This window comes from Arachis duranensis, chromosome 8 (assembly GCF_000817695.3).
Source record: "Arachis duranensis cultivar V14167 chromosome 8, aradu.V14167.gnm2.J7QH, whole genome shotgun sequence".
In the NCBI taxonomy this organism is placed as follows: Eukaryota; Viridiplantae; Streptophyta; class Magnoliopsida; order Fabales; family Fabaceae; genus Arachis; species Arachis duranensis.
In genome coordinates this window covers 43,586,375-43,599,289 of record NC_029779.3, presented here as the reverse complement: position 1 = coordinate 43,599,289, position 12,915 = coordinate 43,586,375, and positions in this window count along the sequence as shown.

Here is a 12,915-nt window from a genome sequence, read left to right as displayed (position 1 = left end):
TGATTTTTCTCTTTCAATTAAAAAAAAAACCATTAAAATATAAATTTGTTTACTTTAGCTTTTGAAATTCACTAGCATAACAAAACCTTGGTATTAAACCACGAACTAATTAATGATGATAGATTGAATATACAAGTTAGAGCATTATTACATTAAAAAAAAATATTGTTATACATTTAAATCTTTTTTTAACTAAATTTAATCAAATTCGTTTAATATAACAAAAATCAGTTATATCTAATATTATTCTAGGTTCTGTTATTTAATTTGATTGGATTTAGTTCATAAAAAATTTTAAATATGTAATATTACTCAATAAAATAAACAATAATATTCATATTTATCTCCTTTCACTTATTTAAAGACATTACTGTACTAACTCTCTTGTCTCTAAAATAAAATTCTTAATGCTGAAAGATTAAATTAAATATTTCTACATGACTATACAATATAATAGAGATGAGAGTGGATTTTTTTTCTTTTTGTCCTAAATAAAATGTGCAACCTACTAACTTGTTGAGAAGGTTAACCACATTTATCTTTTACTCTATAGGGGGCAGCCATAACACTTTTCTCGTTAAGATAAGGTTAGGTATGCTGATGAAAAGGGGAGCTTCTGTTATTGGATCCATTTTGAAAGCTATCGGTTATATTACATTATCATATATTTTTATTTAAATTCAAAATAGTCCACGAATGAATAATATATTTATGAGTTAGCTTGGTCATTTTTGTGAATTAGATAAAAACGCATGACATCAATTATTTTTTAACTATATTATTATCTAACTGAAAATACGATTTGATTTATTATTATATTTTATAAGAAATTAAGTAGGTCTAATTTATCTCAAAATTTAGTTCAAAAAATAACAATTTGTTGTGGCGTGAAAAATGTCCCAGGCTTAGTAACAATTTTTTAAAAATACTATGATACCATATAAAAAATTAAGTACGCTTACTTTACCCCAAAAGCTAACTCAAAAAATAGGGGTTATTTCACATTTATAAACATTATCAGATTTTTTTATTTTAGACAATATAAAATTTAATATATCTTTTAAAAATTAATTCAAAACATTTATTTTTTTTCCTAAAATCTTTTAAAGTCTATTTTGATTATTAATCCGGTACTCCAACTTGCATGGGAAGGAAACATTAAAGAAACGAAGTAACAATCATTCTTTACACCATAGCTAACGAAGTTATCACTGTTTTCACAATTTTTAATACAATGATCAATGAATCGATAATTAAGCTTGCCTTAGTTATTATTTAAAGAATTTGATTATTAATTAGCTCCATTTTTATTTTCAGAGAGGACATGTTCCCGGTAAATGCAGGCTCAGCAAGATTTGGATCTTTTATTATGTACGGCATAAACTCTCCATTATTGATGGCGATACCATTCTCAATTTCAATTTTAAAATTTGGGCATATGTTATTTTGATTTGATCTGATATGATTTAATTTGAAACATCATCATCATCATCATGTTAATGGGTTTGCTATGGCCATTGATTAAGACATTTCATAACCTTTTTTTTTCTTACGTATTTCTCAACTAAGCAGATCAAAGACTAATTTATTACAGATCTAAATTTTATTTAAGAATTTGTTATTAGTCAATAGATTACTGCATACATAATCAAGTTGAGTTGGTCTAATGGTTAGTTCACCCCGCTTTATGCATGCAACAAACCCTTAAATGGAGTTCAGTACCGCGACGGATTAGTTTTTGACCTGCCGCTACCGGAATGAAAGATACATGAAAAACTAAAACAAAAAAAATTTACTACATACATAAGGCGAAATTCAAATTTTCAACACTTACTTAGATAGACTAGTAAATTAACTACACGATTAACCTAAGTTTCAGTGACATGACGTTACGAAGCATCTTATTTTGGATGCAGGATGTTCCATTAGTGGAATTAGGAATAAGAATTGGGAAGTGATAGGTAAAGTGGAACAATTGCACTTAGGGAGAAAAAACAAAAAAGAAGATGCTTTAATTTCCACTCAAGTTAAGAAACAATTTTTGTTTAATGTTTATTAGTTATCACCAAGTTTTAAAGCGTAATAAGAGACTTATTATTACATAGTTAACATTGCAAGTGGGCTAATGGCATATCTTAGATATACTATATTATTACTTATTATTCTTTTTTTTTTCCTACCAAACAAAACATTAAGTAATCTTTATTATTGGTGTATAACTGTCTCCCAATACTGAAACTTAAACCAGTCCAAAGAAAATCAGAAAAGTTTGGAACTTTTTGGTATTATGTTAGAAAGAACTACGTTAGCACCTCTATAATTGGTTGTTTTCAGCTACTTGGGTAAATATATTATGTTTAATTTTCTTTGTTTTGTTCTTAGCAGAACTCATCTACTTCTAGATATGTAATTTCTTTTCTGAATCTGATGTTTTCTTGGTAGGATTTGCTTTGTGGCTAGCCAATAGACACAATAGTAAGTAGTTTCCTTTCATTTTTTGTGTCCCCCAACAAGCTTTTTAGTTTTGGCACCACATACTATATTTTTTACTTTTGAAAAATATCTAGCTAACATTTTTTATTAATATTAGCAAATATTTAGAGTTAATACTTTATTTTGTTATTATTAGAATTTAAAGTTTAAAATTTAGGAGATAAAATTTAATATTTTATTAGTCATGTAATATTAGTCTATATTTTTTATCTTCACAAATTATGAAAATAAAAGTATAATAAAAATGAACACAAAAACATAAATTCAAACCACACATGTCTAGATAGTGTTTGCCTACTCCCTTGTGATACAGGATACAAAGATATTGGCCATAAAAAGTTAAAAACATATTTGAAAAAGAAAATAGGGATAAATAATTTAAAATTAGAGTAATATTTTACATTAAACAAGATAGTATAAATGGTAGGCATTTCGTAAATATATTTGGGAATTTCTCTTATTTCTGATTAGAAAAGTGGGGAAGAATACTGTTCATACCCTGGCCCAACGATAAAGGCCCAGGACCAAATAAAAGGCCTAATATGAAGGATTAAGCCTAGCTAAGTACCGACCTTCACATAAGAAGTCGGTATCAACCACGACTCGGTCTGAAGAAGTCGGATGTGAGATTAGCTGGCAGATAAATACTCATTCGAATGAGTAACCGCCCCTGAAATCTCTCTAACCACTTCATAAAGCCATATCTTAACCTCCCCAAGATAATGGGGGCGGTTAACACCCTAAAGATACGGCACTACTCCAACGGTGGTTATTGGCTCACCACTATAAATACACTGACACCCCTCAGGTATCTCTAAGCCCAATACTCTCTAGACCTGCTTACACTCTTGCTAACTTTGGCATCGGAGTGTCTTTGCAGGTACCACCCCCTATTCACCCACGTAAACAAGTCGGAAGGAGGCTCCAGCGTGCAAACCAACCCGGAGCTCACCATTCGTGGACGATTGGGCCAACTTACGCCATCTGTTCTACTAATCTTCGGTTACCCACCGTAACATTGGCGCCGTTGCCGGGGACCCGAGAGATCATCCATTGATGGCGGACAGATCCCACGAAGAAGGCCATGCGGAAACAGATTCTGAACAAGAGAATCTAGGCATGGGCAATAACGATGAAGACCTGGCCCTACACCAGGAAGATAACAAATCAACACAGAGAGGGTACCTCCGGAGTGAAGAACCCGAAGGTAAATTCCTCAGATGGGCGCGAATCAGAGAAAGGCGGACCATCCCACGTAGTTGAATCAGAAAAAGGCGAACCATCCCACGTAGCTGAACTAATGGGATTAGTCCACAGCCGCCTGGAACAATTAGAGCAAGAGCGGGAGAAGCAAAAGGAAACGGAAAAGTACCTCAAAGAGGAGATGGAGCGGCGAAAGGAGTTAGAAAGAAAATTCTTACAGCTAGAATCTTCCCTCAAGAATCACAACTCCCGCGACGAACAAGAAGAACAACTCTTAGGCGGAGACGATCCTTTCAGCGAGGACATAATGAGGGCAAAAGTTCCGAGAAACTTCAAAAGCCCTGATATGGACCTCTACAATGGAACCACGGACCCAAAGCATCATCTAAGCAACTTCAAAAGTCGGATGTATCTAGCTGATGCTTCCGACGCTACCCGATGCAAAGCTTTCCCGACCACTTTGTCGAAAGCAGCAATGAAGTGGTTCGATAGCCTTCCCCCGAGATCGATCACTAGCTTTGAAGACCTCTCAAGGAAGTTTTTGATGAGGTTCTCAATTCAGAAAGACAAGGTAAAATATGCACCGAGCCTCCTGGGAATAAAATAGGAGGTCGGGGAGTCTTTACGAGCCTATATGGAAAGGTTCAACAAAGCATGTTTGGAGATCCAAGACCTGCCCACAGAGGCAGTCATAATGGGGCTAGTCAATGGGCTCAGAGAAGGTCCCTTCTCACAGTCCATATCTAAAAGGCACCCCGTTTCTCTAAGTGATGTACAAGAAAGGGCTGAAAAGTACATCAATATGGAAGAGAATGCCAAATTAAGGGACCTGAGTTGGCGACCTGGACCCCCTCCCTCAACTAAGGAGAGGGAAAGGGAAGCCAAGAAAAAGGAAGAACTCGGTCTCGAGAGGCCCAGAAAATATCACTCTTATACTCCTCTAAAAACTTCTATAGTGGATGTATACAGAGACATTTGCCACACCGAAAGGCTGCCACCCCCTAGACCTATTAAAAATAAAAAAGGGGGGAGTCGCAGCGATTATTGTGAGTACCATAAAATATATGGTCACTCCACTAATGACTGTTACGACCTTAAGAATGTGATAGAAAAGCTGGCTAGAGAAGGTCGGCTTGATAGATATCTCATAGAAAGGTCGGACAGTCATGGAAAGAGAAAGCGAGATGATATGGATAGAAGAGACCCACCACCGCAGACCCCAGAGAGACATATCCATATGATCTCAGGAGGATTTGCGGGAGGAGGACTCACCAAGTCTTCTCGCAAAAGACATCTCAAAAGAGTCTACCAGGTCGGGGAGGAGTCACCCGACCTTCCTACCATCTCATTCATAAAAGAAGATGGGCAAGAGATAATCCCCGGGCACGATGATCCCATGGTGATAACTATGATCCTAGCCAATGCCCATCTCCACCGAACTCTCGTGGACCAAGGAAGCTCGGCGGACATTCTCTTCAAACCTGCTTTCGACAAGCTAGGATTAGATGAGAAAGAATTGAGAGCCTACCCCGATACCCTATATGGATTAGGGAACACGCCAATAAAACCACTAGGATTTTTACCCCTTCACACCACTTTCGAGAAAGGGGAAAAATCAAAGACTCTGAGTATAGACTTCATAGTCATTGATGAAGGGTCAGCCTATAATGCCTTAATTGGCAGGACTACCCTTAATCGGCTCGGAGCAGTGGTATCCACTCCCCACCTCTGCATGAAATTTCCAACCTCAGCGGGAATAGCAACGGTGAGAGGAGACCAAAAATTGGCGAAGAAATGCTACAATGAAAGCCTAAATCTGAGAGGAAAAGGCAAAGAAGTCCACACTATAGAGCTCGGTGGCGCAAGGGCCAGAGAAGAGCTACGACCTCAACCGGGAGGAAAAACCGAGGAGATATAGGTCGGTAAAGAGGAAGGGAAAAATACTCATATAGGAGCCAACCTAGGGGAAACCCTAAAACAAGGATTGACTAAGCTCCTAAGAGATAACTCCGACCTCTTCGCCTGGAAGGCCTCTGACATGCCTGGGATTGACCCTGAGCTCATGTCCCACGAGCTCTCGGTTTATCCAGGGTCCCGACCTGTACAACAAAGAAGACGCAAGCTCGGGCCAGAACGAGCCCTAATAGTAGAAGAACAAGTACAGGCGCTTCTGGAAGCTGGCTTCATCAGAGAAGTCAAGTACCCAACATGGCTAGCCAATGTAGTGCTGGTCAAAAAATAGAATGGCAAATGGAGAATGTGTGTCGACTATACCGACTTAAATAAGGCATGTCCCAAGGACCCTTATCCCCTACCAAGTATTGATACCCTAGTGGATTCTAGCTCGGGGTACCAATACTTATCGTTTATGGACGCCTACTCAGGATATAATCAAATCCCGATGTATGAGCCAGACCAGGAGAAAACATCATTCATCACACCCAGAGCTAACTTTTGCTACGTGGTCATGCCATTCGGATTGAAGAATGCAGGAGCCACATACCAAAGGTTGATGAATAAAGTGTTTTCCCCTCACCTAGGGACCCTAATGGAAGTATACGTCGACGACATGCTGGTAAAAACCAAGAAGGAAGTCGACCTCCTGTCAGATCTCTCGCAAGTCTTTGATACCATAAGGCTGCACGGGATGAGATTAAATCCCGCAAAGTGTGCCTTCGCGGTAGAGGCAGGGAAATTTCTAGGGTTCATGCTAACACAAAGAGGGATTGAAGCCAATCCCAACAAGTGTAGAGCCATCCTAGAAATGAAAAGTCCGACTTGTTTGAGAGAAGTCCAGCAGCTCAATGGCCGACTTGCAGCCCTCTCTAGATTTCTGGCGGGATCGGCGCTAAAGTCCCTTCCACTATTTTCCTTATTAAGAAAGGGATGCCCATTCGAATGGACTCCGGAATGCGAGGAGGCGTTCCAAGAGTTCAAAAGGTTTTTAAGCCAACCTCCTATCCTAACCCGACCAGTACCAGGACAAGACCTCGTTCTGTACTTATCCGTAGCAAACAGGGCTGTCTCGTCAGCCCTGATAAAAGAAGACGAGGTCGGACAACACCCGGTCTACTTCATCAGTAAGGTCCTACAAGGCCCTGAACTAAGGTACCACAAACTAGAAAAGTTTGCCTACTCCTTGGTGATAGCCTCACGAAGGCTACGACCTTATTTTCAAGCTCACACAATAAGAGTCCGTACGAACCAGCCCATGAAGCAAATCCTCCAATAGACGGATGTTGCAGGGAGAATGGTTCAGTGGGCAATAGAGCTCTCCGAGTTCGATTTGAGATACGAAACTCGGACAGCAATTAAAGCCCAATGTCTCGCCGACTTCGTTGCAGAATATGCAGGGGATCAAGAGGACAAACCGACTACATGGGAACTCTATGTAGATGGATCCTCCAACAAAGTAGGAAGCGGTGTAGGCATAATATTAGTAGATGAAAGAGGAACCCAAATAGAGGTTTCCTTAAAATTTGAATTTCCGGCTTCAAATAATCAGGCAGAGTATGAAGCCTTGATAGCCGGACTAAAGTTGGCAGAAGAAGTCGGTGCTACAAAAGTGATGATATACAGCGACTCACAGGTGGTGACCTCCCAAATAAGCGGAGAATATCAGGCAAAGGACCCTAATATGAAGAGGTACTTGGAAAAAACTTTGGAACACCTTGGGCACTTCACAGAAACCGAGGTCAAACACATAACTCGGGATTTAAATAGCAGAGCGGATGCCCTATCCAAGTTGGCAAGTACCAAACCAGGAGGGAACAACAGAAGCCTGATTCAAGAAACCCTCCAAGAGCCCTCGGTAGCAAAAACAGAAGATAAGCAAGAAGTACTTGAGGTAGTCGGTTTAAACCTCGGATGGATGAATCCCTTAGTCGAATACTTGAAATTCGACATCCTCCCTAAGGAGGAGAAAGAAGCTAAAAAGATCCGAAGGGAAGCACAACATTACACTTTGGTGAGAAATGTCCTCTACAGAAGAGGGATATCAACACCATTGTTGAAGTGCGTACCGACCTCAAGAACCGCCGAGGGGCTGGAGGAAGTACATAGCGGGATCTGCGGAAATCATCTCGGAGCAAGATCACTAGCCAGAAAAGTGATCCGAGCTGGATTCTACTGGCCGACCTTGCAAAAAGATGCCACAGAATTTGTGAAAAAGTGTCAACCGTGCCAGATGCATGCAAATTTCCATGTGGCTCCCCCAGAAGAGCTCATTAGTATCACTTCTCCATGGCCTTTTGCAAAATGGGGAATGGATTTGTTAGGTCCTTTTCCCCAAGCGCCAGGACAAGTCAAATACTTGATTGTGGGAATAGATTACTTCACAAAGTGGATAGAAGCAGAAACATTAGCTACTATCACCGCTCAAAGAAGTCGCAGATTCCTTTACAAAAATATCATCACAAGATATGGGATACCTTATTCCATTACCACGGATAATGGAACCCAATTCACCAACGCTACCTTCAGAAGCCTAGTAGCCAGCATGAAAATTAAACATCAGTTCACCTCGGTAGAACACCCACAAGCCAATGGGCAAGCCGAGGCAGCCAACAAAGTCATATTGGCAGGACTAAAGAAGAGACTACAGAAAGCAAAGGGAGCTTGGGCTGAAGAGCTCCCTCAGGTGCTATGGGCTTATAGGACAACCCCCCAATCCGCCACAGGAGAAACACCTTTCCGACTAGTCTATGGTGTAGAAGCCATGATTCCGATAGAAATCAATGAGCAAAGCCCAAGGGTGATTCTCCACGATAAGGTCAGAAATGTGCGGGGACACAAAGAGGAGCTCGACTTGCTCCCCGAAATCCGAGAAGATGCTCAGATAAGAGAAGCAGCATTGAAACAAAGGATGACTACCAGGTACAACAAGAAAGTCATTCGAAGAACATTTGCCTCGGATGACTTGGTCCTAATCAGAAACGACATAGGAGTCAACAAATCAGGAGAAGGAAAGCTCGCCGCAAATTGGAAGGGACCATACAAAATCAAGGAAGTGCTAGGGAAGGGTTATTATAAAATAACCGACCTGAACGGCACTGAGCTACCAAGGTCGTGGCATGCTTGTAATATGAAAAGGTACTACAGTTAAAAGCGAACTCTACTCCCTGATGTACTCTTTTCCCAACTTCATGATTTTTTCCCAAAAGGGTTTTTTCTGGAGAAGGGTTTTTAACGAGGCATCATAGTAGAGGCTAAGGGGAAATAGGCTATCAAGACCCTTAGTAGCAAGAAGGTACCTCCCCAATTAGTAAAGATCTTTTTTATTATACAATATCTCTTATAATATCCTTCTTTATTTTTCTAAGTTTTTCTACGAAACGCACTGACTTAAGCTCGACAAAACGTGAAAATCCCATGAACCGACCTAAATGGTCGTCAGGATAAAACGACGAGGTACAAGTCGGCGTAAAGAGGTTGTATGAGTTGATCGTAAAAAACTCGGGAACAATCCGACTCCTAAGTCGAAATGAGAACCCGAGTAAAACAAGCTCGGAAACATTCCGAGTAGACGAAAAACGCATCACAAAAATAACCTAAGTCATAAAAACTCACTAAAGCAAAGTTGAGTATAAAGGATAACAAAAAGAGATTGGAAAACCTGAGAAAAGTTTAAAGGCTGCACAAAAGCCCTTAAACGAAAAGGCTCGAAAAAAACGATACAAGCCAACAAAAAGGTTTTCAGAAAAAGGGTTTTGAAATATCGAAATTAGAAAAGCATACACGCACAAAGTAACTTAGAACCCCTATCCAAAAAGGGGCATTTATTTTTCTACACCCTTATTCAAAATGGCACTCGTCAGAAATATTTTGTTTACGGCCTTAAAAGGCCAAGAGAAATTGTTCACACAACTACCAAACAACATATAAATAAGTTTAAAAAAGGAGGGGACTCACAGGCCGAGCCCCCATATAGCCATGAAAAATAAAGTCATTTTTTCAGAGGAGTAGACGGATCACCACCACCAGAGTCGGGAGGAGCGCCACCAGGACCAGGAAGAGAAGTTGAAGAGGAAGTCGGAGGAATGACGGAAGAACTCGGAGCATCTTTGGAGCGAGGAGGAGACTCTATGATCCTCTGCCCCCGAGTCTTCAACTCAGATTCAGAAACAATTTTGGGGACAGGAGGATCTACAATGGCGCCGTCGATGACAACTTTGTCAGGATGTAAAGGAGACAGATCCAAGTCAGGAGCAATAACTCTGACCTGCTCCAGAAAAATCCGCCAAGATTCCTCGGCGCCATCGGCAATGGAGTCCTCTAACTCCTCATACGCTTTCCGAGAATTAAACAGGTCAGTTTTCACGGACACAAGATCCTTGAATAAGCTCTGATAGCTAGCCTGTGCCGTCTTCCTCAATTCCGTCTCCATGTTGCATTGGGCCTGCAAAGCTTTCCCCTTCTCCCGGAGGGTATCTCTCTCCTCCTTTAGCTTGGCAATTTCTTTCCTCAACTCTCCCTCATGCTCCTGATATACATGGAGCCTTCCCTCCAGCTCCTCGACCCTCGAGGTCGCCCCTAAAGAGATGAGAGGAGCCCTATCAAAAATATCTAAGAGCTTGCCGCAGACCCCCGCCGCCTTAAGGCTCTCCTCGACCATGGTGGTAAGGTGGCTCCGAACAGACATATCATCCATGCCTATACGGGCATAAGGATAGATATTCTTTCGGACGAAGGCAAGAGCATCCGCCTTAACCTCCCCAGAAGAGCCAGACTCTAAAAGCTTGCGCTTCTTGGGATCGGGAGAAGGTCAGACGACGGAGGACGGCTGAGAAGGAGTTGAAGAGGAAATCACCATAGGATTGGAAAGAGTTCCAACATTACGAGGAGGAGGAGGAGGAGAGATAACCCTGGCACCACCAGACCAAGCGCGAGACTTAGCTTTAGCCTCCTGGACCCTCTGAAAAGATTCTTGAGCGTTTTAGCCTCCTGGACCCTTTGAAAAGATTCTTGAGCGTTTTTCTTTGCCATTTCTAAAAAGGAAAACAAATAGCTAAAGAATCAAACAAGTCGGAATATTAGGTTAACAAGTAGGGAACTCAGCATACTATAAAAAACTACCTAGCTGAGATTGGACAAAGGTCGGAGACCCTTGGAGAAATTTTTTAGTATCCAAATAGGGGGCCCTCCCCCACACTTCTCGGAGGAACCCCACGACGGCAGCCTCTACCTCATCCAGGTCATCTAAACTATATTTCTCGCAAGGAGAGGCCTCCAGCCAGTATAAAGGAAAGCGAGGAAAAGAGTTATCATCCAAGAAAAAGGGATGGTGACCCTCTACAGCTTGCACTTTGAAAAAGAAATTTTTAAAGTCATGGAAAAATTCATCAAAAAGGGTAAAAATCCTCCGACCTTGTATGGCTCGGAAGGAAACCCATTGTTGTTTATTATTCAGTCCGCTAAAAGGCTTGGTCATATGAAAAAGATGGAAAAAGATTTTCAGAGTAGTCGGGAAATCCAGAGCATGGCTAACAAATTGGTAAATTTTCAAGAAACCCCAGGAGTTGGGATGAAGCTGAGTAGGGGCAACACGACAATGCTGTAGAACAGACATCTCAAAATCCGAAAAGGGCAGAAAGACGCCCAGACGGGTGATCATGCACTCATACATAAAGAAGAAGTGGGGGGCCGTTTCGTTGGCTCTCCCATGACAAACGCCGTTTCATTGGCTCTCCCATGACAAACCCGGTCCTCTAAACCGGGAACAAGCAACTCGTATTTAGGCTCATCTTCCTCCGAAGTACAGAGCCGATGATGGGTGCGAAGGTGAGTAATAAACTCCGCATCCACCAACGGCTCCTCCCCCAGAACTGTAACGTCAACCTAATCTACGGAGGCCATTTTTCTTTCTCTAAAGGTAAATGAAGAAAACCTACAAAAGGAAAAAGAAAAAGAAAAAATCAAAAAGGTCTCTAGAGAGAAGAAAAGGAGCCGAGCAAAAATCTACAAACTATCCCTCTACAAAATCAAGTCATACAAAGAAGAAGAAAGAAACTAACCTCTTTTTTGAAAATAAAGAAGCAGAAGTCTCCAGAAGTATAGTACGTATAAACACAGCACGAACAAAGAAAGAGGAAGTTTGAAAGATTGCAGAAACGGAAAAAGGAAAGAGATGGAAAGTACTTATAAACATGCTAAGGGGCATAATGGTAAAAGCGGAGCAGTCATTAATGAGATTGCACCGTTACCAAAGCCATCAATCCCTAAGTGCATCCCTAACGGACACGACACTTGAATAGACGTAACTGTCAGAAACAAAAGGTCGCGGAAATCACGTCGGTTTAAAAACCCGTGTTTCCTCCAAGAAAGTCGGCTACAAACCCGAGTTAAATACTTGAACCCAAGCCCTAAAGAGATCTTGGGCTCAAGTAGGGGCACTGTTCATACCCTGGCCCAATGATAAAGGCCCAGGTCCAAATAAAAGGCCTAATCTGAAGGATTAAGCCTAGCTAAGTACCGACCTTCACATAAGAAGTCGGTATCAACCACGACTCGGTCTGAAGAAGTCGGATGTGAGATTAGCTGGCAAATAAATACTCATTCGAATGAGTAACCACCCCTGAAATCTCTCTAACCACTTCATAAAGCCATATCTTAACCTCCCCAAGATAATGGAGGCGGTTAACACCCTAAAGATACGGCGCTACTCCAACGGTGGTTATTGGCTCACCACTATAAATACACTGACACCCCTCAGGTATCTCTAAGCCCAATACTCTCTAGACCTGCTTACACTCTTGCTAACTTTGGCATCGGAGTGTCTTTGCAGGTACCACCCCCCATTCACCCACGTAAACAAGTCGGAAGGAGGCTCCAGCGTGCAAACCAACCCGGAGCTCACCATTCGTGGACGATTGGGCCAACTTACGCCATCTGTTCTACTAATCTCCGGTTACCCACCGTAACAAATACTCATTGCATTTTTCAGTTTATTTTTAACTCTTTTTCTTTGGCTAAATTATTTTTATTCTCATATTTTTAGATAATATTTTCTTTTTTTTCCTGGTATTTTATAAGTGATATTCTTTAATTTGATATTCTAAGTTAGAATTGAAAGATTTGTATCCTGATTTTATGACTAAAAATACTGTTTTAAATGTGGAAGAATATGTAAAATGAGTTTGTTATTTCATATACTTAGATAACAATCAAGCCAAATAATTGGCTTTGTTTTTTTTTCTTTTCCTTTTTTTTCTTTATACATAG